Below are 12,937 nucleotides of genomic sequence, written 5' to 3'. Positions count from 1 at the left end.
AGTTTAACTGTACTAATCAATTAAGAATTTTTGAATTTGGCATCAAATACATTTTTGTTTCATAGTTAATTTATTTTCAAGTTTTGTTTTTTGATTAGTTATCCAGAACTGTTAACATGGTGAGTCACCCATGAGAGTTATTCAGATGTTGTTTCTTGACACAAATTTACAGTTTGAAGGTGTTAATGAGCACGGCCAATTGTAGGAATTTCCATCAAACAGATGCAAATTTACGTGACAGGCAGGTCTACATGTTTCATCAATTCTGATTTTGGCTTAAGGATATGAATTTAGTGAAGGACAACTCTAGAATTCATGCCCTTGGTGACAGCCACACAAGAGCTTGACTTCTGTGACATCATACATCAGTGCTTAAGAGTTTTCTTCCTCCAATTATGACTTCTCAAAACTAACTCAAGACCAGATAATGTTAATGGTAAGATCAATTTCAAGGAAGAAAAAGTCCAGGTGATTGCTCACAGGAGCTCTTGGTTTCTTACAAACCCTTTCTGTCAAGTCATACCTTATACCTTTTTATCATTAACCAAGTGGAAAGCAAAGGAAAACTAACACCTTATTAATTATAGGTAGACATGACATCACTCACACGAGTACCATTAGAAATTCAATCTAAAGGTAAAATAATACTGGTCTAAATCTTTGAGAGAAAGTATCACTTTACAGAAAGGTAAAAAAATGTTGCAAAGGAAAATAATGAGAGTAAAAGAAAATATTAATAGAAATGATAGAGAAGAATGAAAAAAGCTGAAAACTGCTATCTGTAATTTCCTACCATAACTTTGACTAGATAAACTAGAAAATTCAGAAGGATTATGAACTAATTAAATATTCTTGCAAAGTGTGAAGTTTGGTAGGGAAGGATAATTAAGTCACAGGGTACAGATTACAGTTATTATATTATGAAAAAGAAAAGAGTGGACCATGATGTGGGATTAGCGTTGGAAAAATGAGAAAAAGTAGTGAAGTAGAATATATAGATGCTGGGACTGATGATAATAATTACATTTTTAGAAAAATGAAAAGATTTGGCACTAATCAAATCATGCATGCTAACTAGTCAACACCTGGTTGATGAAGTAGAAAAGTACTTTGTTAGAAAGAGGAAATCTGCAGTAGCGTGCAAATTAATTTGAATAGAAGAAAGTTTTTTATTATTTTTGTGTTGTGGCTACATACTTCACCACACCCATTCTTTATGTTGTCTGTGTAATGCAAGGTTATTGTTTTTTTTGGTTATTTAGCAATTCTCATGCTATAAATAGTGTTTTGTGAAAGTTTATTTAATTTTTTATTACAAAATCATATTTTTGTATTTTTTGTTCTGTGGCTTGAATATAATATAATTGAATGTAATGGAGATAATTCCAAGAAAGCATTCAAAAATTGTTTCTCTTTCTGAGCAAACCAGTATGACATGATGACAAATAGATTCTGAGTATGTTGTTGGACTAGGGAGAATGAATGTTTTTTTAAAACAATTTAAACTAACTGGTTTCTTTTCACATCAGAGGAAAAGCAAACGAGACTGTAAAAGAAAAGCTACTCCAACACAGGATCGGTTATTTGTGAGAAAAAGTAAATATGATACAAAACTATCTGCTGTAAACTTAAATAAAAAATTAGCAGCCAAAGGAACAGATATACATGTAAAAATTGTTAGATGCTGACTTCTTGCAGCTGAACAGAAAGTTTGTCAGCCAGCTAAAAAACAGCTTTTAACACCAGAAATGTGCAAAAAAAGGCTCTTGTGGGCCAAAGAAGATGGAAAAATGTTATGTTATCTGATGCGTCACATTTTTATGTTTATGGGCAAAGGGTTCCATACAATAGAAAAGCATCAAATGAAAATATATCACCGAATCATGTCCAGTAACCAATTAAACCTCCCCAGAAAAAAATATTTTTGGGTTTTTTACATTTGAAGGTTCTTGTTCATTACTTCCTGTTGATGGTATGTTGAAAAGTCATGGATATATTATCAAGATTCCAAAGGAAATTGTTGTGACACAACTTCAAAACAAATTCCTCTAAGGGATGGTGTTCTAACAAGATTTGTTGCCATGCCATATTGCCAAAAAAGTGGAAAAATATTTTGAAGAGTGAAATATTAAAGTGCTCCCTTGGCCAAGCACTTCCCCAGACTTAACCTGATTGAAAATTCTTGGGCAACAGTCAAAAAACAACCCTCAAAAATGAATTGTACTCAAAAATCAGTCTCATTAATGCAATAATATTGGTATGGTTTTATGAAGATGAAATCAAAAATAATTTGTAGTATGCTTGTTGAATTGATGCCAAGTCATGTAGGTGAAGTGTTTAAGAGTAAAGAAGCACATATTACTCACTAGATATTTGTTAATATCTACCTAGCTAATGTGAAGCTACTGGGTTGTTTAGTGAATCAATTCAAGGCTGCTAAAATTAAAAAGATAGGTATTTTTAATTTTACAGAATATGAGGTTCAACTAATAAAAGTTATAATAATATACCTTTATATTCAGTAGATAATAATTTAAACTTCCCAGTTTAAATAAAACATTCACTTGCTAAAAAATTCACATGCTTCCAGATCTTGTAGCTGTTTTGATAGTGATGTTTTAAGAAATAATATTTTTAACTGTATCCGTGATTTTTAAAAATTGTGCTCGAATTATTATTTTTTTGTTGATAAGTACATGTGTTTTCAGTTTGAACAGTGTAAACAAGTTCAAATCTTTTGATTGAACTTGGATGTTTGAAATGTTAACAACTTGAAATTTTTAACATAACGTATAAAATACATGAACTGAATTATATACTCAAGCAGTATGAAATCTAATAAATGACTAAATTTTACAAAAACATATGAAGTTAATTAGTAATTGTTTTAAATTTGCTTCTCAAATAACTTTGCCATACTGGCAATAAATGAAATATTCACCTTATGAATAAATTCAGCAAGAAAATATCTAGAGTAAAGACTAAAATATAAAATATAATTTTGTAATAAAAAAAGTTAATTTGTGCAAACTCTCATCAGTTATAGAAAATATTGTTTTAAAACTGTACGAAATCAAACTTTTTATGTAGATTGTACAAGGATTTAAACAATAAAATGTAATACTGATTTCAAATAATTCAAATAGAAAGTTTAAAAAGTACTGTATAATCTTGTAGCCAATAAAATATTTTATTCCATAATTCATTTGTAATCAAATAGAAACTTCATTTATATAAATAATATTTTTGATCTCTGGACTTTATGTTTTTTTACATATTTTTAAATCATTGATTGGCTAATTTTTTTACATATTATTTTTAAATAAAAAATATTTGAAATATAAATATAAAAAAAAATCAAATTTGAAAAAATTCCTTATATCAAAATTATTAATGATTATACGTACATTGTATACAAATCATTTAACATTAATTTAATGAAAAGATTATCATATGGTTTCAACAGAGAGAGACTTGCCTGGAAGGAGATAGATTAGTATTATTATTGTCCTTTAGGTTTAGGTGGTCTTTACTCCCAGACATTTCAAGCAACAATATATTCAATTATCCTCCTTTGTTACAAAGGCGGTGGTAGAATCCACCTAACCAGATTGGTCTTACAACACAGTGGCCTTTGTATCTCATTATAGATAGTATTATACCTCATTTTGAATTCTTGCTTACAGTATTGTAGAACAAGATAAATCTTCTTTCTATTATTAAAGATTAATTTTTTTCTTTTAGAGATTTTCTTTAAGGATTAGGATAAACTAATTTAGGAACGTAATCAAGTTTGTTAGAATGAATTCCGGTAACTGTGGGTATTTTATATGATCTACCATCTATAATACTGTATTTATTGAAATATGAGCTTGGATTTAAAACTCATGTCTCATTTAATGATATATATATAATATATTGTAGATATATTATCTATATATATATATATATATATATATATCTATGTTTTTATATTATATATGCACATATATATATAAAGTGTAATAGCTATTTTTACAATTTGTTTTTAACTGATTTTGATCATATACAAAACACATCTTAAATTTTCTTGGGACATTTTAAAGTTGTTAATGAAGGAAAAGTACCCAATATTTAATATATTTTACGTAAGTCATTTTCAGGATCATGAGGGATATGTGATTTACAATAACAAAGATTTATCTTTAGAGGATCTATTTTCAGATGTGTTGTTTAGTATCTTGGCAAATGTTTGATGTAGTAGTTGGTAGAGTTCAAGAGTTTAAGCAAAATAAAATTAATCATACATTTCATTTTTGAAACATTTTAAAACAGCAACAAAAAATAATTAATAAGAATTAATTGTTGAAGTAAGCTTTGATGCACAAAAAGTATTCTCTCTCTCTCTCTCTCTCTCTGTGTGTGTGTGTGTGTGTGTGTGTGTGTGTGGCCTTTTAATTTAATTGATTACATAATTAAAATAAAATGTTATGACTTAATAATCACATATTTATCAAAATTAATATTTTGTAATTTATGAAAGTGTAATAGATAGTTTTTAGAAGAGGGATTAAATGTAGAAACTACTAGCAGTCTAAATCAGTCTGGTTCTTGTATTATTCTGCGCCCAATAGCTTGGTAATTACTAAACAACAACAATAACAAGTAATACTTGTGCTAAATAGCAAGTATTACTTGTGTACAGCAAAATGATTCATTTTTTGACAGGGCAACTTTTCATGAAATTTTTCTTTCTGGTATGTTTTATCCTAAGAATTTTTTAAAACAAAATATTCATTAACTATAAATTAAGAATATGGTTATTCTTTTAATGATGTCAACCTCCATGATAAAGTGGTATTGTCTCATATTTTCAAAGGAGGATGAAAATCCTTTCATCATCTTTTGAATCCTGATCAGGATTATTCAAATCATGATCAATCATATCAATTTTTATTTCCATTCCATATTGCTACATGCAAGGTTTGAGTAATATTGTGAATTTATCATCAATAAAAAAATCCATTAAGTTCAAAAAGTAGTTAGTAATACAGGTAAAGATGTTAGATTGTTCTTAAATATATGCCGCATTAAAAATACAATTTTCTTGCTGAGTAATTCAAATTAAAGTGACAGCAAAAATAATGGCAGTAAAGCCAAATTATTATTGTTATTAATTAAATTCATTTAGGTCACTTTTTAGTCATCACCTCTGATGACCAAATAAGGCGATGAAGAGTCTCACAAAACAAGATCTAATGCTAGCACATCAAAATGCATGTAACAGCGCATCAAAATTAGTTTAGTATTATTAAACATTTGCATCATTATTCATAACTTAGAACATATGATAGACTTGGGTAGTTTATTAAAAGTTATGATTGTTCAAATATGAATTAGTAATGAAAAAAAAAATTCAATTAACATAAGCAGTGTAAAACACTGCAAGGATATCTCAGCATAGTATTAGCATATAGACCTGTTTATACTACAATAATGTATGTAGTTCATCTATGAGGTATAATTTATTCTTCCAATTTTCTGCCTCTTTCACTCAATTGCAGAACGCTTCTGGTGTAATAAAGTTTCTACTGTTTTCTTTCTGTTGATCCATATTACTGTAGCTAACAAGGGGAAGGCACGGGCTTCGGGACACCGATTTGAACCATATTGCGTGTGTGAATAGTAAACTGTTTACATGTCTTCATCAGAAAATACTAACACGCAATATTCAGTTATACTCAAGAAAAATGGCACTAAAAATTTCCTTAGCATTTTATAATAGTTTTTATATTAATTTTGTTTCACATCGCTCAAGTAGATTTATGCTGGAAATGTGAACGTGTCGTAACCATGCACACATCGGTCCGAATCCGACTTCATACACATATATTTTTTTTTAACATTTTTTTATTTTTTTTAACATTTTTTTATTTTTTATTTAAATATATTGATTTATTAATTAACCTCTGATTGTAAAACTGTTTGAATTAAAATTAAAAGCACATAACATTTTATTTCACTAATAACATTTGATTTTTTCAAATTTTTTTACTTCCTTGTACGAAGTAAAAGAAGTATTGTGATGATGCAAAATTTCGGTTTTCAGATTTCGACGGAAATATACATTTTGATCATCCCTGAATCCATTTTGATTAGTTTCGGCGTGACGTCTGTATATACATGCGTATGTATCTCGCATAACTCAAAAACAATTAGCCGTAGGATGTTGAAATTTTGGATTTAGGACTGTTGTAAGATCTAGTTGTGCACCTCTCCTTTTGATTGCAATCAACTGGATCAAAAGCGTCCAAAAAAGCCCACAATTCAAAAAATTTGGATTTGGACATTGGTTCGAATCCGACTTCAATATATATATATATATATATATATACTTTTTTTTAATTTAAATATATTGATTTATTAATAATTATTAACCTCTGATTGTAAAGAAAATTTACAATAAATAATAATTCAATAATAACAATAAAAAGAAAATATGAAAAAATCAGAAATTATTAGTGAAATAAAATTTTATGTACTTTTCATTTTAATTCAAAGATTTTTACAGAGGTTAATAATTATTAATAAATCGATATATTTAAATTTAAAAAATGTATATATTGAAGACGGATTCAAACCGATGTGTCTTATTTTCGATGAAAATTATCCTGGCAATAAAAATTAGTGAAAAAAGATTAATTAAAATTTTATAGGACTAAAATAGAATATACAGCAAATTAATAAGAATATGACGATTGCAAATGCATATAGAAAAAACAAACTCTAATAAATTTAGTAAATCGTATACTCTAATGTAATGTTAATAAATGAAATAATATTAAAAATCCTTATTATTAAACCGTTAGTAAATGGTTTATTCATTTACTAAATGGATTTTTTTTTTTGTAATGACACAATTATATTAATAGGCGTTCTTATTATCCTTTTAAGAAAATAAACTTTTATTTCTGTGAATGAATTAAAATTATTTAGCATGCAGAAGATTTTAGAAGTAGGAATGTCGAATATTATTTGTTAATTACAGACAAAAATCGTTAAAATAGTCTATAAAAAATGGAAATAATTAAGAATATACCAACAATTAAAACACAAATAAACTATTCCATATATTATACATCGAATATAGAAATACTTTCTTCGATGATGTAAAGACGAACGTGATATTTAAATATTTTGCAACACCTACGAGTGAAAAATTTGTAAAAACATAAAATAAAGTTACATACAGAACAAGCAAAATTTCTAAAGCATTTTTCATTGTTTCATTAATCGTAATGATATGCAATCTTTTAAAGGACTACAGAGAATTTCAAAACAATGACAAAATTATTTCTTTTTTGACAACTACGTTGTTCCACACAACGGTTATCTGTAATTTAATTTGGTTAATATTAAATGCAAATAAAAGTTGTACATCTCTCATTGAATCGATGAAATCAGTTGATATATTAATCGGTAATTTTCCTTCGGTTATTGAAAAAAATTAAAAACCTATCAAGAAAATCAGAAGTTAAATAGGGATAGGGATTGCACTAATCTTAGGTTTTTTTTACAGCTATGCTATCAAACCACGGAAACATTTCGTTGTGTTATTCAAATGAAATTACTTTGGGATTAATTAAATGCTTGATAATTTCTCCACTTATTATATATGCAACCGATATATATAATGTACTTAGAATATGAAATGAATTCAAGGGCAAGGTGTGTGGAAGGAAATGTAACGGAATTTTCATTAAAAATAAAAACTGGTAAAATGAATTCTACAATAAAAATTAAATGTTTAGATACCGTAAAACGTACTGTCAATTGGCGCAAACTGCTGATCTAATTTCCACGCTGTTTGGTAAATACGTAATATGCGTTGTAAAACTGTTAGTAGTCCCCATCTTTCGTATTAGGTTGAAGGAAAATGTTATTGTATAATTCGAGATGACAATTTTAACTCAAAACATAGTTACAATTATGTTATGTTTTATAATTCAGCTGATGAGTAATACTGTACGTAGTGGATTTGTTAGTTGGTGTGAATTTATTACAAGTAGCTTACTGTCTCTTAGTTTTTGACGTTATGAGCAATTATTTTCATAACAACATCTTCATGGCTCTTCACGGTTCACACAGCTCCTTTCGAATGCACTCGGCTTATATCGACATCACTCGGCTCCTTACAGTTCACTCGGCTCCACCTACCCATATAAGCCGGCTCACCACTAGTGTCAGGTCACTTCTACTTCTGCTTCGGCAGTCTCTCGTTGTGGTCACTCTCGTCACTTCTCACTTCTGCTTCAGCAGTCTCTCGTTGTGGTCACTTCTACTTCTTCTTCAGCTGTCTCCCGTTGTGCGTCGTCTCTCTCTCCGACCATCGTGTTTCTCACAGTCTCTCTCTGAACATCGTCACTCTCTCTCATCAAAGTTTACACTTCATTCAGTTATCAAGTAAAGTTCACATATTTTTCAACAATGAATCTTTTTATTGTATGTTAAAGATCCTTTAAACGTGTTTGTGCTGTTTCTTTTCTATAACTGCATTATAAAATATTAATTTGAAGGAAGTTATGTAGACGTATATAGGGTCCACGATTGTGAATATCAACATATTGGTGTTTTTCGTCCGTTGAACTCTTTGTTGTTGTAATCCAGTTTGCATCCTGTGCCGGTGATTGTCAAGATATTTGTTTTTCATTAACAAAAAAAACAGTAAGCGTGTACCAAATATTAAGGCAATCCTCTGTTAAACAATAAGATACTATTATTATACTCTGTATTGTTATTACACATTGTGTTTATGTAAAAGAAATATTTAATGTAATAAATTTACTTATACTTTACTTAAGGATTGTTGTATATAAATATCGCACAAGGAGATTTTGTGCAAAACATTTGTCTTAACAAAACAATAATATGTAATAGTGTTTTTATGCATTTTTTTTGTTTTCATGAACATGATTATATAATTTTGTTTTTCATTCTGTTAAAAATAAAGTCCAATATTCTTTTGGCAAAAACGAGCTATTTGTAATTTTATTTTTGTAACTTTCCCCAACATATATAATTCCGATCATAAGTTAGTATCAAAATGTTTATAAAGATTCTCAAAAGTGTAAATTGTAACCGACGGTTTTTAAATATCCAAGTATATTTGATATATTTTCATCAACGAAATCTTGAAAACTGGAAGCTACGTTGAGAATATTCCATTGGCGACTCGTAGATAAAATTAGTGGGGGTGCTGCTCCAGAAAATTATTTTCTGGGCCTTTTCAAGGCCACGATTAAAGTCTCCTGTAAAATAAAAGAACAGAAAAAAATGAATCAAATAGAATAGCTGGAAGCAGAATAATAATCTAATTCTACACTTTATCACATTCAAGAATATGGTACACGGTTTAACCGAATAAATAATAAAATGTCAATACAGGTAATATTTTTTAGTATTATTAGATTACAACTGATTAAAATACTTAAAAACGCTATAGTTCAATGGTGCTTAATTTAAATTTCTATGTACACAGACACAAATACATGATTAGTTTTTACTAATTACCTTCTCTTTTGCCCTTCCAGCGTGTTTTTGGACAGATTTGGCAATCAAAGAGTCCTTGCTTCCCGCCATTTTCTGATCACTACTGAAAAAACAACTAAACCACTTTCACATTCTTTCCACCGACTATACTAGAAAAGGGAACGAGCAAGAACGTTCCATACACACGCGGAGTAAAAAAAAACCGCCGGGGTCGGCACTGCGGGAACGTTAGTGCTCTTTTCCCCTTGCAGCCTCGCGTGCAGCTTCCTACGTGCACAACTGCCAAACACCACGCCGCTGGAACTGTGCGTTTCACAGTTCCATACAAAAATTCTGTATTTTTCATAAACTGGGGATGGCTACTGACATTAAGCATTATATGTTGTACAAGTATAAAGAAAGAATTAAAGAATAAATAACACATTATATTAAATTTTATCGATAATATCAAGTGGAAATAGGGACCTTCAGTTCCACAGTGTTTATACGCAAGCCGCCACTGGAATATTCTGTCTTTAGTAATTTGATAATGAGATCCTAGGATTTTTTATTTTTTAGCTGAAAGGTAGTTGTTTTAACATAGCTTCCGTATCCCTTTTTTCCTCTTTTTTATCACCGTTAAAAATGCATATAAACTTAGATGATGCCGTCAACAACTTGCAAACGGTTATACAATATCTCAGATGAATTGTTTGTTCTCGCAAAACGTGCAAGCATGCATGTTTTTTAAACTTTCACGTCAAAAATATTTCCAGATATTCTTGCGGTCTGGTAGCTCAGCCGATACAGGAGATGGCACGTTTTGTAAACTTCGCATAATTGGACGGGAGGAGGCTCAGGATGCTCACCAGCTTTTCTTTTAATACCGGTCAGTAACGTCAAAGCTTCGACTTCTTTTCTCTTAGGGGAGTATGAATCAACTTCGAGAGAATTAGGACGAATTGAAAGTACAGCTCCATCGCCGTCTGTTATAGCTCGCGCCGGGCACTATTTTGCATTTCCAGTGGCGCACCGTTTTGTTATGAGAATGTGTATAAAATAATAATCCATCTACTCGTATGTGTAAATAACTAATCCTCCCAGATTTTATTATTTCAGTCATGATATAAAAGCGTTGCACGAATAATTTATCGCTTATAAAATTACGTAGATTATTATTGTAGCCTTTAACCAACCTCAAATTTTGTGATTAGGTTTTTTCTGCTGAATAAAATAAATATTTAAACCAAAAAAAAATTCGTATTGAACTCTTTTGAGTTTATACAAAATACTGAATTTTTAATTGACCATCACATTTTGAAAAACCTGAGTAACTGATTTCTGAAAGAAATTTTTATAATGTAAAAAATTAATTTTTTAAAACTTACTAGCCAACGCCTGACCTTGGCTGTTGAGCCATTTTGCGACGTGATGACCAACAAAGACGGGCTTGTGAAGTCCGAGCTCTTATCCAGCTGGGTGTGGTCCAGGACCGGACAATCTCTCAGGTCATCAGCATCCATTCACACTGCATCCGCAATCACACAACGGACGCTCAGAAGACGGCAGCACATGGATGCGGTGAAGGTGACAAGCAAGATAGTCATGGACAGTTTTTAGTCGAAAGGCAGCTACGCTGACCGTACGCGGTAGGCCGGGGTTGGTAGGACCGTCAGTGACCAAAGTCTCCCATCTCCTACCAATAATCATCTCGGAGATGCGCCATTCGTTTCATCTGTTGATCAGTACCCTGGAGGAAAGCAAGGATGTAGGAAAACTAGGTTGGGTTAGAGACGTTCCTAACTTGGCCAGTTTATCGACCTCCTCATTTCCACGTATGTTGACATAACTGGGTATCCACTGAAACATTAGTGTCCAACCGCGACTTCCCAGGCTTTCCACTCTTCTTCTACACTCAACTGTCCTGCGGCAGTCCGTTTGGGTGTTGCGCGATAGATTATGTATAGTGGATAGTGTATAGTCGACGAAAACCACTACTTCCAAAGGAGAAATTAGCTTTTCCGATTCGGCCGCAGAGGCGTGAGTTTTTTTAAAACTCATCACGTAAAATGTAAAATATAAGTGTTTCATAAAATTAAATAGTTCTATGTTATTTTTACACATATAGAATAGTTGTAGATTAAAAATAATCCAGATTAATTATTGATTATATTTTAACTGCTAATTAACGGGCAAGATTGTATTAGATGACCGGATAGTGCGCAGTTATAGCATTCTGTATAGTAATACAATTAATAGCTATATATAATATTTTTAATTACCTTAATTTTCAAAATTATAATTACTTTATTTGAAATGAAGGTTCCAACTTATTAAGAAAAACATATTTATACTCATCACGGGCATTATTGAAAAGTATTCTTTTCTTAGATAAATAATGAAAACATGATAAACCGTTCAGGAATTACAAATATATTAAGTAGCAAAAATTTATTAATTCCTTTTTTTTATTATTTCCAATTCTATTTTTATGGTTTTACTAAGCTTTTTGGGCTTAGTAATTGTATTGCACTTCTTTCTTTTTCCTGTTTAGCCTCCGGTAACTACCGTTTAGATAATACTTCAGAGGATGAATGAGGATATGTATGAGTGTGAATGAAGTGTAGTCTTGTACATTCTCAGTTCGACCATACCTGAGATGTGTGGTTAATTGAAACCCAACCACCAAAGAACACCGGTATTTACGATCTAGTATTCAAGTCCGTGTAAAAATAAATTGTATTGCACTATCATTAATTAATTAACCCATATTAAAGTGAGCAGTTATTTTAAAAACAAGAATTATCTAATATCCTAATCCATCTGAAAAATTTTATATATATATATTTATTATTTACATTAAAAATGATTTATTCCTTTGATAAAGTAATCGGGAATTTTATTTTATAAAACTGCCTTATCGTAAATAAACAAATAATTTATTCTACTTGCTTAATAAAAAATTAATTAGATCAGGTTGAGTGGCTAGGTGAGCTATACAGGCCGGCCTCCATGGCGCGAGTGGTAGCGTCTTGGCCTTTCAGCCGGAGGTCCCGGGTTCGAATACCGGTCAGGCAAGGCATTTTTCAAACACGCTACAAATCATTCATTTCGTCTCCTGAAGCAATACCTAACGGTGGTCCCGGAGGTTAAATAAGAAAAAAAAAGGTGAGCTATACATGGATGAAAAAAAATAATTGTATCTACATTACTATTTAAAACCTCTCTGAGAGAATATTGCATTTGAAATAGAAAATAAAATAAAATTGTTGGTGATATCTTTTAAATGACTAAAAATTTCAATGGAGAAATAATAAAAATAAGGCTGCCCGTTCCTCGCAAGGCAAAATGTTGTGTTAAGCTATACTAAAATATTTTTGTTGTCCGGTTTGTTATTTTTTAAGAATAAGTGACTTTTGTTGTTTCTTCT

The sequence above is a fragment of the Lycorma delicatula genome, chromosome 2 (assembly GCF_047948215.1).
Source record: "Lycorma delicatula isolate Av1 chromosome 2, ASM4794821v1, whole genome shotgun sequence".
Classification (NCBI taxonomy): domain Eukaryota; kingdom Metazoa; phylum Arthropoda; class Insecta; order Hemiptera; family Fulgoridae; genus Lycorma; species Lycorma delicatula.
This window is presented reverse-complemented; position numbering follows the sequence as displayed.